This window comes from Rhipicephalus microplus, chromosome 3 (assembly GCF_043290135.1).
Source record: "Rhipicephalus microplus isolate Deutch F79 chromosome 3, USDA_Rmic, whole genome shotgun sequence".
Lineage (NCBI taxonomy): Eukaryota > Metazoa > Arthropoda > Arachnida > Ixodida > Ixodidae > Rhipicephalus > Rhipicephalus microplus.
Window position 1 is genome coordinate 252,541,193 of NC_134702.1, and position 14,703 is coordinate 252,555,895.

A 14,703-nucleotide genomic window follows, 5' to 3' on the forward strand; every position below is an offset into this window, starting at 1 on the left:
TAGTCAGATGTGTTTTTCATACAGTCATGTTATGCCATACCAAGTTTGGTAGCAATATCATAATTGAAACAGCCAGGAGAGCTAAAACTCGCCGGCGGCTGGATATATAGATAAATAGATAGACAGATAGACAGATAGATAGATAGATAGATAGATAAATCGATAGATAGATAGATAGATAGATAGATAGATAGATAGATAGATAGATAGATAGACAGATAGATAGATAGATATGCTCGAAGTCACCGAAGTTCACCAGTTCGCCAATAAATGGTTCACATTTAATAAAACAATAATATCGTACATGTGTCTCCAAAAAGCCAGACACACTGGTATCAAGAACCAAACCACGTAGATTCGTTTAGTGCTCCACAACTTTATTTCAACGTGTTAGAGAGCGCTAAAAATGTTTCTACACATCAATGGATAAAAGATTATATAACTGGCAGGGGTTTCTTTGTACAAACATATGAGGGTACAACTGCTCAACATTACACCTACTGTGGAGTACCTCAGGGAGATGTTTTAAGCCCCACATTGTTCAATGTTGCCCTCATTGGTCTGGTGAAGGTTCTGCCAAAGTCGGTGTGCCTATCCATATACGCCGATGATATTTGCCTCTGGAGTGCTGCAGTTACTCGTCCTCAGGTGCGTGCACAAATACAGCGGGCAGCAACCCTCACAACAGCCTACCTTCAGAAACAAGGCCTAAATATATCAACTGTGAAGTGCGCGTTGATGGCGTTTACACGCAAACCAATGACGCCATAGCCTGTTTACATCAATGGGCAGAGTGTAAAATATGCACGGACGCATCGTTTCCTGGGCATAATAATCGACAGAAGTCTTTCGTGGAGCCCGCATTGTGCGTACTTGAAGAAGAGACTGCTGTCTATTGTGCATATAATGAAACTCTTGTGCGGGAAAGCATGGGGAACTTCTGTGGCCTCCATGCTACAGCTGTACAGGGCCCTATTTCTGGGTCTATTGCGCTACAGCTTGCCGGTACTGACTAACACTTGCAAATCGAATACTCATTCATTAGAGAGTTTGCAGGGTCAGGCACTGCGTATCTGCCTAGGACTGCCCCGATGCGCTTCTACTTATGCCACAATCATGCTTGCCAAAGACCATCCGGTCAGGACATATAGAGTTGTGGATTGCCTCAGAGCGCACATTCGATATGCTAGCCGTGTCCCCGACCACCACTTGGCCCTTCTACCTTCCGGAAGACCACGTGCTACGTTTTCAGACGTCATAGACAAGCACCTAAACAGCATTCCATCAGGATATACGCCTGCTGCGAGAATGGCATGTCCTTTGTGGTGCCTCGACCAGCCGCAAGTACGTCTAGAAATTCCGGGAATCAAAAAGAAAAGCAATCACTCCAGAGTAGCATTGAAGCAAGCAACACTGCTATTATTACATGAGTTGTACTTAGACCGAACGCAGATATACACTGATGGGTCCGTCTCGTCCAGCAGCTCATCAGGTGCCGCTGTAATTCCGGCTGCAGCAATGACAATCAAGTTTAAGTTGTCGCATATGACTACATCTACGGCATCAGAGCTTGCTGCTATAAGGGCTGCTTTACAATATCTCGTTCAAGAACGTCCAGGAAAATGGGTCATATTCTGCGATTAGAAGGCAGCGCTTCAGAGTTTGCAGTCTGCCATGCGTAGGAGGAGTCATGACCAATTGGTACAAGAAATAAGACATTGCCATCATGAAGCTCTGGCACAAGGGCATGATATTATATATCAATGGCTGCCTGGACATATCGGTATTACCGGAAATCAATTAGCCGATGATGCTGCCCGCTCAGCCCATGAAGAAACCCGATTCCTCTATCAAGGAATGATGCAACAAGACAATTTTACCTGCTGGCTCGAGATCTCACACGCACGTTCTGGTCGTCTACCAGCTTCCAAAGGTGTCAATTTTATGAACTGGATCCTTCGCTCAAGCTAAAGCTGTCATCACAACTTTCCCGCTCCGATGGGACACTGTTATGCCGCCTTTGGTTGGGTGTTGCATTTACAAAGGTGTACTCCTTTCGCATTGGTATGACAGACACTCCTACATGCGACTACTGCGGAGCTGAAGAGACCATCGAACACGTCCTGTGCAGCTGCGCTTGCTACGACACACAGCGATGCCAGCTCCGGATGGTTTTGAATCAACTTGACCCCAGACCATTTTGTGTGCAGAAGATACTAGGACCTTGGGCATCTGCCTCAGTTGCGCAGAAAGCAACTAAAGCACTGCTACTTTACCTAAAGTCAACAAACCTGAGCGACCGCCTATAGACTGTGTGTGCTCCCCGAGTGTGCTCGTGATTGTGTGTACTTTCTCATCTCTCTGCAACCTCTTTTCTCCCCTTTATCCCTTCCCCAGTGCAGGGTAGCAAACCGAATGTGCGTCTGGTTTACCTCCCTGCCTTTCCTTGCATCTTTATCTCTCTCTCTCTGCTTCAGCTACGACTGGTTCTCAAGTGTTGAACCAACACCGGGCTCCAACTGAAATTTAAAAAGTTCCGCTCTGCCGCGCGAGAGCTTTCCATTCTAGGGCACATCGTGTCCAAACATGGTGTTCTACCCGACACTGCAAAGTTTCGTGCAGTCACTGAGTTCCCAAAACCTACTACACTGAACGAATACGCAGCTTTTTCGGAATATGCTTGTACTTCCGAATATGCTTGTACTTCGTTCGAAATTTCGCGGCATTCATATTACCACTGATCAACTTCCTACGCGGGGACGCAGACATTTCATTTTGGTCTCCGGACTGCGACATCACGTTCGCCACGCTCCGTAGTCGGCTAACCTCTCCTCCCATTCTTCGGAATTTCGATCCAACAGCTGCAACGGAAGTTCACACAGATGCTAACGGGGTTGGTCTTGGCGTTGTCTTCGCCCAACGAAATCCGGCCAACTCCGAATACGTCGTCGCTTATGCGAGTCGCATGCTCACTAAAGTTGAGGGAAATTACAGCGTCACTGAAAAAGAGTGCTTAGCACTAGTGTGGGTGCTTCGCAAGTTCCGCTCTTATTTGTACGGTCGCCCATTAACGAACCACCTTGCGGACCACCACTGCACCATAATGGACCACCACTGGTAACGGACCACCATGCACTTTGTTGGCTCCCCACATTGAATGATCCTTTTAACCGCCTAGCTCGGTGGCCACTGCACATCCAGGATTACGACATGTCATCTATGGCAGTGGACGCAAGCACCCTGACGCCCACGCTTTGTCCCGTTCGCTTTTACCTCCCGACTCGGCCTGCGCAACCAATGATACCAAATCCGTCACACCTCTCGACCTTGACTCCTTTGCCAGTGAACAACACAAGGACCCGTGGATCGCTTTCCTTTTTGACTGTCTCTCTGGATCATCGACCACTGCGGTGTCATGATTTCTCCAACGTCAAGCTGCTCATTACGCCATTCCTGATCGGCTGCTACACGAATGCAACTACGCCCCTGAAGGTCGTAAGTGGCCCTTGGTTGTCCTCCGCCGCTTGCGATCACAAATATTCGCCTCCTTTCCCGACGATCCCCAATGTGGCCCTGCCGGAATATTAGAAACTTACGAACGCATTAGCCATCGCTTCTACTGACGCGGATTACAAAATTGACTTCGAAAATTTGTTATGAGCTGCCCTGACTGTCAGCGCCGCAAATCACCACCTTTCCACTCGTCCGGTACGCTTCAGCCGCTTCCATGCCCTGCCAAACCTTGTGATCAGATCGGAATTGATCTTCATGGCCCTCTACAGATAACATCAGATGAAAATCGTTGGATCGTATTCGCTGTGGACCATTTAACACGCTACGCTGAGACCACCGCCCTTATAAGTGCCACTGCGTTGGACGTAGCGTCCTTCGTCTTCCATCGCTTCATACTACGACATAGTGCACATCGGGAACTACTAAGTGACCGAGGTCGAACTTTCCTATCAGACGTCGTCATGGCTCTGGTTTCTGAATGCCATGTTCTTCATCGCAAGACCACGGCATACCGCCCACAGACTAACAGGCTCACGAAGAGATTTAACCGCACCCTCAGCTAAATGCTCGCTATGTATGTGACATCTGATCATACTAACTGGGATTGCATTCTTCCATTCATCACGTTCGCATACAACACCACGGCACAGTCTATCACTAGATTTTCACCTTCCTTTCTTCTTTATGGACGCAAAACTTCCCACACCATCAACACTCTCCTTCGATACCACCCTGAAGCGTCCGAATGCCCATCTGTGTCCGAAGCTGCCCGAAAAGCGGAAGAGTGCTTCGAACTCGCACGCACCTTTACGTCCCAAGAACAACAGCGAAAGAAAGAAAACAACGCCGACTCTTCACGAAGCCACAGCTATTCCCCGAGATCACTTGTATGGCTGGCTGTTCCTTACCGAACCCCCGGCCTTTCCTCAAAACTCGTCCTAAAGTACAAGGGCCCTTACCGCGTTTTGGAGCGAACCTCGCCGGTGAGTTTTCTCAGTGAGCCACTTTTCCCATCTGACGACATGCGCCAGCGTGGGCGTGGCATCGTCCACGTCGCCCGCTTTAAGCCATATCATAGTCCTCTGCCTCCAGACTCTTAGGTCGCCAGGATGGCTCTTCTTCGGGGGGGGGGGGCAAATTGTGAAGAAGAAAACGCATCGTTGGCAAGCAGCATCGCCACCGCTCGGGTACTGGGTTCTGGCCTCCCATTGCTCGCCTCTTGCTGATCATCGCCGGCATCTGCCTGAACATTGCTCTGTCCCGATCATGTTTTCATCGTAGAGCCGCCGTCGCAACACACACCAATAAACCCCCTTTCAACACCAATGATTGAAAGGCCATCTGCCCTTGAGAAATTAGAGAAAGATAAATGCTGCAGTTTCTTGTCTTGTGCAGTATTACGTAGGCTAAAGACCACGGCCTGGTGGTCTGAAATTCCCGAAACTTACTCGCAGATTGGTCGAGCATCGATTGATTCGCTGACCAAAAAATGAGACCAAGATGAATTTTGAAGATCCTTGAATTCTGGTGTTATCCTGCACAACTTGAAGAAATTCATTGTAAACGCAATGTTTAGAATTGCTTTTCTAACCAGATAAGGCTTGGGGAGAGTGAATGTTGGGAGTGTACATTAGGGGAATGAAATTATGCTGAATCAAAATAATGCGCTCATTCAGCCTTATATTTTCGTGCAAGTACTAGTTCTCGAGTACCTCAGAGATGGGAACCGAAGCATTTGGTGGTCTGTATCCTATGATGTACACTCTAAGCCAAAACTCGGCAAAGTTGGTTTAACTGATGTCGTTAAACCCCCGGACGAACGCTTCGTCCAACAGGGACTTAATGCGTGACAGTGCGTGTCGTGCGCAAACACCCGGCAATGAAGTGGCCAACGGGGAGGGTAACTGCGCCGCGATCGCCTTCTGCACTGCAATGCTCGGCGCGGTCGGCGATCGCGAGAACAAGTTATATCGGCTATACACAACTGTGAAAGCGAAGCACTATGAAACGAATAGATGTTATGATAGCAAAGTACAACGCGCAGTCAGTGCCCACAGCAAGCGCCCTCGCGTTTCCACCACGCAGACACGGGCGGAGCGAAACCAAGCTAAACTCTCTGTGAACACGGGCAATGCGGATAAATCGCTTCAATGTGCTGAATTATAACTACGAAGAACACTGACAACGCCAATAAAAGTACACTTTTCGTCACTGGTCGTGCACCCACACAGTCACTGGCCGCCACTTCAAAGTGATATATAGAAAAACTCGGCTTTGTATGTCATCGGAATTAAGCTGGCTGCCGGTGTGAGTGCATGGCCGGCACACGCGAAGGAAACGACACATACAATTTTCTTTCGCAGAAAATAATATATCCTCCAATAAAGCTCTGGTGAACTTATGTCTTTTACTCCATGCGACAATCGTTGTCAAACATCAAGCGTGAACGTGATCGCGAATACGACTAATCGTGCGGCCGGCGTGCACAGCGAGCGACTTACCAGCACGATGAAAGAACCGCGCCTGCGAACGGTCTCGTCACTGTAAGTATACAGATATCTACATCACTCTGTAAGACGTCGTGAACGATGGACACCTAGCTATTGTTCATTTGCGACTATAAAATATTGACGACTAAAATTCCACGCGAGCCGCACGCATGTTGCGATCGGCGGTGGTCGTTTAGCCGTACTGTTCCTAAGCCTAGCTACGCCGCCGGCAAGCCGACACGGTGGCATCGGCGGGCCGCCTGGCTGCTTCGCCGGCACTCCTGCATGAGCGCCACTGTTATGTTTGTGTTTGCGGACTCGTGCACCAGCACTTCGAACGCTGGTTCAGCCGGCATGATCGAATGCCAGCTGATAGTTTGTGTTGTCTGACAAGGGTGATGTTGAAAATTAGATGGATCCATAATTAAAGATCGGTGCACTTTGGGGCTACGAATTAGCCCAGGCAAATTTTCACGTTACGGTGTCAATGTTTATTATTTTTTAAGGAGAGTAAATGTCGCCTACTGGCCCCACATGGGAGGTCAAAATGCTGTGCTATATATATCCAGTAGTTCATTCTCTGTAGTGTAGCGTGGGCGGTCAGTTTTTGCGGTGTTTTACTTTGAAATAATAGTGCGTATGTATATATGTGTGTGTTGCATGGCCAATATACTGCGTTCTCATGTGCTGAATAAATTGGAATAAACAAAAAATATTGTCGCAAAGCATATTGCGGATAGTGTTGCGCATTCCGATACCGTCGGCACGCGGCCTTATCGTGGTACAAGACGCACCGCGATTCATCTGCGAAAATCGTGGCCCGCACGTCTACCATTCGTTCATTACGAGGTACCCCAGATTTTACGACGACTGTTGTACCTGCTTTTGGGGGGGGGGGGGGGCGTATTTAGAATGGTGAACGGGCCTTGCAATCCGTGGGGCGTTCTGTTCCCCGACGGCCGTCGAACACGCTGTTCACCGCCCGCTAAGCCGATGTGTGTATTTTACTTTAGTGGGCGTGAGTCCGCCAAATAAACGGATTCCCTTCTATTTCTACGAGCCTCCTGGACTCCTGTCTTTGGGCTACCCTCACTCTTACGTGACATCTGGTGGAGGTGTGGGGTATGCACAAGAACCACCTTAAAAAAGCCACTGCAGAGAACGTGGACGCTGAAGACACGGATACACGAAGAAGCCGCCGCCTCCGAAACCTGCCACCTGAGCTGGGAGTGTTACCGGACCCCACGCGACCACGAAAGAACGCTTCCACAGCCACCATGAGCAACCCGCAATCACTCACCACTGTCATTCTGAAGCAGCCGCGGGTGCCTCTAACTTTCCATGGTTATGCCACTGAAGATCCAGAAGAATGGTCCGACCGACTTCTCTCACAAAGCATCGAATCATAACACAAGAAGACATCCGCCCTCTCCATCAAAGCCCTTATCGTGTGTCGGCACGTGAACGCCAGGCCATCCGAGAGCAAGTCGAGGAAATGTTACACGACGATGTAACTCAGCCATCGAAAAGCCCATGGGGAGCACCGGTCGTCCTTGTCAAAAAGAAAGACGGAAGTCTTCGGTTTTGCGTCGATTACCGACGGTTGACTAGTGTAACCAAGGAGGACGTGTACACTTTACCAAGAATCGAAGATACCCTAGGTCGTCTTAATGATGCAAAGTATTTCTCGTCTATTGATCTGAATACAGAGTATTGGCTGATTCAGGTTGATGGAGACCGAGAAAAAACCGCTTTCATCACGCCGGATGGATTGTATGAGTTCAAAGTGATGTCATTTGGGCTTTGTTCCGCTCCAGCAACCTTCCAGCGTCTAATGGACACAGTACCGGGAGGCCTCAAGTGGAAAATATGTCTCGTATACCTGGACGATGTGGTCATCTTCGCCTCCAACTTTAGCGACCACCTGAAAAGGCTCCGGACGGTACTGTACGCAATTAAGTCATCAGGGCTGACACTGAACAAAAAAAATGCCATTTTGCCTACGGAGAACTACAGTTCTATGGCCATATTATAGGCAAAGATGGCGTACGTCCAGATCCTGAAAAGACAGCCGCTATTGCACAGTTTCCTCAGCCGCAAGATAAGAGAGCAGTGCGCCAATTCTTAGGACTGTGCGCCTATCACCGGCGGTTCGTCAAGAACTTCTCACACATTGCTGACCCTCTGACACAGCTCACCAAGTCGGACGCCCCTTTCAAATGGAAAGCTGCGCAACGTGAGGCATTCAAAGAACTTCAACAACGTGTACAGTTGCCGCCAGTGCTGGGTCACTTTGATGCGGAAGTGAACTATTCCACGTCTGAGATGGAGTGTCTTGCGATAGTATGGGCCACCTCAAAATTCCGCCCATACTTGTATGGCAGACCCTTCAAAATTGTAACGGACCATCATGCGTTGTGCTGGTTGGCCAGTTTGAAAAACCCTTCTGGCCACCTCGCTCGATGGAGCCTACGGCTTCAGGAGTTTGACGTGAAGGTAATCTACACGTATGGTCGTAAACACTCCGACGCAGACTGCCTCACAAGAGCCCCTGTCGGCACACCTTCAAGCCATGAAGACGACGATGCCTTTCTTGGGCCTATCAGCAGCAGCACCTTTGCATTACAGCAGCGTTCAGACCCGACCTTACAACAGTTGGTCAACTACATTGAAGGAAAGGCCTCCATACCACCTGCACTGTTCAAGCGTGGGTTATCCTCCTTCTTAGTGCAAAACGGGGTGGTCGTTAAAAAGAACTTCGCTCCGAATAAGGCACCTTACCTTCTTGTCGTCTAAAGCAGCCTCCGAGAAGAAATTTTACAAGCGTTACTTAACGAACCCACTGCCGGACACGTCGGTTTTACGCGCACACTCCACAGAATGCAAGAGTGGTACTACTGGCCCCGCCTCTCCTCGGATGTTGCGCGGTACGTCAAGAGTAGCCATGAATGTCAGCGCCGGAAGAGACCTCCAACAAAACCAACTGGATGTTCAAGCCAATTGAACCTTTCCCCACGTCAACATCCGGTAACAAGTGGATCATAGTGGCCACTGATTACCTCACCCGATACACTGAAGATAAGGCCCTTCCGAACGGCACAGCCATAGAAGTTGCCAAATTGTTTTGCCGAATCCATTCTCCTCCGGCATGGCGCACCTGAGGTACTGATAACAGACAAGGGAACGGCGTTTACGGCTGATCTTACTCAGGCAATCTTACATTACAGTCATACAGATCACCGAAGAACAACTGCGTACCACCCGCAGACAAGCGGTCTCACAGAACGCTTGACCAAGACCATTGCCGATATGCTCGCTATGTACGTGGACACAGAACACAAGACCTGGGACTTAATTGTGCCTAACGTGGTCTTCGCCTACAACACCGTGGTGCAGGAGACCACTGAAATGAAACCATTTAGTCTCCTCCACAGGAGGGATGCCGTTACTACCCTGGACGCCATGCTGCCTAATGTCACCGATGAAAACAACCTAGACGTGGCGGACTACTTTCAGCGAGCAGATGAAGCCCGGCAGCTTGCGCGTGTGCACATAAAAGACCAACAGCGAAACGACGCAAGACGATACAACCAGCGGAGACGCATTTTACCATACAGGCCAGGTAATAGAGTCTGGGTTTGGACGCCCATTCGCCGCCACAGATTAAGGTAAAAACTCATGCGCCGTTATTTCGGCCCACACAAAGTCATCCGTAAAGTGGGTGAAGTGGACTATGAAGTAGTCCCTGATGGGGCTAGCTCATCCCAACGACGCTGCGCACGACAAGAAGTGGTACACGCCACCCGTTTAAAGCCCTATCATGCGCGCTAAAGGATGCTCCCTGTTTGCACCTCTTGTTTTGTTTATGTGCACGTAATTCACGCTTATCTGCCATTTACTTTCACACAGGCTGTCCTTTTGTTTTTATTTTATTTTAAAGAAAGCATCGGGTCGATGCTTACGCTGCGGAGGGGAGCAACGCCGCGAAGCGTATTGCGGATAGTGTTGCGCATTCCGATACCGCCCGCACGCGGTCTTATCGTGGTCCAAGACGCACCGCGATTCATCTGCGAAGATCGTGGCCCACACGTCGACCATTCGTTCATTACGAGATACCGCAGATTCTACGACGACTGTTATACCTGCTTTTGCGGGTGGGGGGGGGGGGGGGCGTATTTAAAATGGTGAATGGGCCTTGCAATCTAGTGGGGCGTCCTGTTCCCCGGCAGCCGTCGAACTTGCTGTTCACCGCCCGCTAAGCCGGTGTGTGCATTTTCCTTTAGTGGGCGTAAGTCCACCAAATAAACGGATTCCCTTCTATTTCTACGAGCCTTCCGGTCTCCTGTCTTCGAGCTACCCTCACTCTTACGTGAAAATATACTCTACAAGTGCAGGGTAGGCATTTTTTGCCATTCATCCAGACGGATCAACTGTTAGTCCTACTGGAGTATTCTTGCGGCGGCTGCATTTCCGATGGAGGCGGAAATGTTGTAGGCCCGTGTGCTCAGATTTGGGTGCACGTTAAAGAACTCCAGGTGGTCGAAATTTCCGGAGCCCTCCACAACGGCGTCTCTCATAATCATATGGTGGTTTTGGGACGTTAAACCACACAAATCAATTCATTACTGGAGTATTCTACTTGGACAAACATTTGAATCAAGTGGAGTAAGTGCTAAAGGGTAATAGTTGAACCCTTGCAGTTGCTCCCGCAGTTAGTCCGAAATTGGTTCAAATTATTTGGCAGACAATTTAGTCCCCTAAAGGACCAATAGCACACCCCAATATAGTCCTTTTCGGCTTAGACTGTATCTCAAGCCATTAAACTAACTTGTACAAAAATAATGTGAATATTTTGTAGGCTCAGCATTCTCAGGATATTTACCGACTTGAAAATAATACAGACGAATCCACCTCTGCTGTCTCGGTATTTCACGAACTCTTTATAGGCAGAAGAAGCAAACTGGCTCTCATATATTGAGTCAATTAGCCAGGCCTTGGCCAGAACTGTACCGACAGGATGATGTGAAAGAACAGGAGTCTTCAAATGATCGACCATGTTAATTTCGCTCCTACAATTTGAATTGAGGACCTTTGAAGACAGGGTGTTTGGATAATGTCAGCCAGCCTTTGTTATGGGTGTCTAAAAGCGTACATATTTCTCCTTATCTAAAACAAGTAGAGAAATATTTTTGGTCGCAATATCATAAAATTGTTATAATTTCACAGCATTTGATTTCGCTCCTGCCACGCTTTTTCATAATATCTGCTTTTTACGAAGCCGTTTAGAAAAGTCTACATCAGATAATGATAGAGCAGTACTTTTAAATTTTGTGCTGATTTCAATATAGACGTTATTTCGTGATAGTCAAGCATTTTAATAACGACAGGACATGACTTGTTTCGGTGTTTATTTCCTGATCTATGACATCTTTTTATGCTGTCTACCCTGGTGCAGAAATGTTTCACATAATTATCCTGTTGTACGATTATAGGTGGCTCATCGTTTGACTCCTCAGTTGGCTCATCCAGACCATATATAAAATAGTTGATTCTACGACCTTGGTTTTCTAAATTATCCCTATGATCTCAAAGTGTGAATACCCGCGAATAACGTTTAGAAACTGATGATTGCATAGTATCGACCTTCTATTTTCGTAGTTGTTCATCAATGTTATCAATACGTTCAGTTATTCCGGCGAGCTCCTTTTCTATCAGTTTATGTGCCATGTGTATGCCCTAAACTGTGGGAAGTATAGTTTTGTTTATCTTTCAATATTTCGAATAACATTTTCTATCGGGGAGCCCAGGATTAGCTTCGACATTACCGTAACAAAGCAGGTCAATGTCAGCAGGCAAAACACAATCAAAAAAACATTTTATACACAGTGGGTAAGGCAACAGCCCTAGAAAACAGTTATCACATCGGCGACATGCCCCAGACAAGTATTCACTAATCTGGATTATGAAGGAAAGTAGACTCCTAAGAATGGTACCGTCAGTGCTGTTGCCGAGCCCAATCTTGGATTCCCTAAACCACTGATAGTAGCAAAACCATTCACCCACGTCATTTTCGGGATTCTCTGCGAAGGCCCGTGGCTCTTTGTAGCAATAAGGTGATGCCACTGCAGGTGGCTTGTAGTTATGTCCATGCGAGCTCATTTGTCGAGGTAATGGTGCCAAACACGTGAACTGACCGCTGAGCGAAAGCTTGTATTGTTGCGCTTTAGTCGTTAGATGGTGGTGTCTCTCCCATGTCACTTGGTAGTAAATAGCTTACCCCCCACCTCGGCAGTTGTGGCGTTAGAATGTGTTTATTAGAAAACGCAGAGGTGTAGCTCAGCGAAGCAGAGCTCACTGTGCCACTCGCGAAACTGACCAGCGCCGTTTTCCTCCTTGTCGAATCATGATTAGCACGTTTTATTAGAGGTTTTAGCAGGCTACGGAAACACGTTATGAAAAGGCGTCAAGGCGGAACCGGCTGACGAGTACGCATGTAGAAACATTATACACGCATACGGAAAAGAGCCGTGTCGTACTTCCGCAACGTGTTTCTGTAGCTTGCTAAAAACCTTTATTATATCGAAAGAGTGCACCCACGGAAATAAATGCGGTGTTCACGGAGTCCGTGTACCTTGCTACGTTCGTCGGTCTAAAGGACACGGTTGCTGGAGGCGAGAAATTTCGCACAATTCCCGAAGATGCCCAATTTGATGTTCCTGTGCCAATACTGGTCATTTTCTTTTTCTTCAAGTTAAAGGCCTCCCAATATCATCTTTGTTTTGTGTAGACTTATCATTTTGTTCGTCGTAGTTCTTTGCATCGGGAACAGCACCATGGTCATCATTTCTCCGTTCTCTTCTTCCTTCATTTAAGCGTAATTTATGCGTCCATTTGCGGCTACCTTGCCTTATTTTAACTCACTCTTGACTTAAGCGTCATCATCCTCCTGGTTGTTGTCTTTCCCCTCTTTCTCTTCCTTGTTCATTTTCTCATCGTCTTGATTTTACTCCTGCTATTTATCATTCCTGTTGTCTGTCCACTTCGTTCTACGGCGTGAATGCACCTTCTGAGTCGTCGTCACAACTGGCAAGCATGCGGCGCAAGCATAATTTAAGCTATGATGAGGGGAAGCAGGAAGATGGCGAAGCGATGAGACATCGCGAAGGAGGCGAGTTTGCGTAATTGAGCAACGTTTCCGTGCAACCTGTGGCTAAAGGTCAGGACTTCACAGTCAGTTCCGCTGTCGGGCCAGCTTATTAACATAAAGGGACCGACAATTGTTTTTTCTCTACTGTTTCTTTACGGCATGAAAAAAGCTCAATTTTCGTAGTTTTTTGTAGCTGTAGTACTTCCCCAGTAGCACGTAGTTACATAAAAAGCAGCATTTCTCAATCTGAAATGCATTAAACACATATGTATGTTTTCTCTAGCCACGCTGAGAATTGGTAGCAATTCCGCTAGCCCTTAAAGCAGTTTGCGAAAGCTGACCTCGTTCTGCTTTTGAAAGACTACCTGTAACTCTGCTTAAGCACCTTTATTTTGAGCATTTGAACTTTGTTTCGAAAATGAAAAGGTCTTACAATGAGGTAATAGGCCATTACACACATTTTCTGGATTTTTATCGCTTTGTGCGCACATGCGCCCAAGGTTTATTGCACCTGTGTCATGGTCACCTGTCTCTGCATTGTTACTCTCGGGATACACTAGCCAAGCCCAGTCACCAATAACGTCCTTACGCATATGCACGGTTGTAGCGAGTACGATACGCGTTATTTCTGAGACGAAATGTAAGTAGCTAAACCACGTCTCTACATATTTTAGAGACCGGAAAACTGCGTGGATGGTTTCATGACCACGCTGAAAATTGGATCAAAACGCGCTCATGAGCGTGGAAACATTACGTTACTCAACGGCAGCGTCATTTTAGTATATATTATAAATCACAGAACTTGATGTAATATTTTGTGGAATCTTTTTGTTAATATAAGGTAAGCAACCACATTACAATGCTAACAAAATTATCAACCGCATGCTGCTATCAACGGAGATGGGACCAGGTACATCAGAACTTTCATGTTTTTTTGCCGCCATAGGTGCTACAGGTCAGCTTTCGTGATTTTCTAAGAATAACTAAAAATACAAGTTTACCTCTCTCGAAAAAAAAAACAGGGTTGGCGGGAGAAAATGCGATGGAGAATCTTTTCATCGGTGAAGGCATCTCATTTGATGTTCTGTGCAGTTATCGGTTGCTTTAAAGGTGTGCGAGAAATTACGGTTACGAGAAATATAACGGGCTGCTCCGCCTACTGCGGATGTATTATGCATAAGCCGGCCATTTTGTCATACTTTGGTTAGGTGATACCATTATATGTCCGAAGTAAGGACGGGAAGGAAGAGCAAAAAAGGATAATGAGAATTGTGTCAATAGTGGTTTGCCTCATTTCATGGCATAAGAAACGTGCACTTGCACACAATGAATCAACGTGATTTTTAATGGTACATTGCACGGTAATAACATCTAAATACGCACATATTACACTCAGCACAAAAGTAAGCTTGAAGGAAACGACGACACTTTCAGGAAAGAAATCATTTCTTAAACTTATCTTGTAAACTATGTTGCGTGCACGAAGAGAAAACCAAATGTGTAAATTTTCCGAGTCTCAGTACAATTTATTTTTTATATTACGCTTACTTCGCG

General features: G+C 47.1%; 1 protein-coding gene across 1 annotated transcript in view; it reads left to right on the top strand.

Moving 5' to 3' along the window:
- The window catches only part of SerT (Serotonin transporter), a 387,450-nt gene that overhangs the window by 22,861 nt on the left and 349,886 nt on the right, over positions 1–14,703 (top strand). The gene's annotated exons all lie outside the window — the stretch shown is intronic.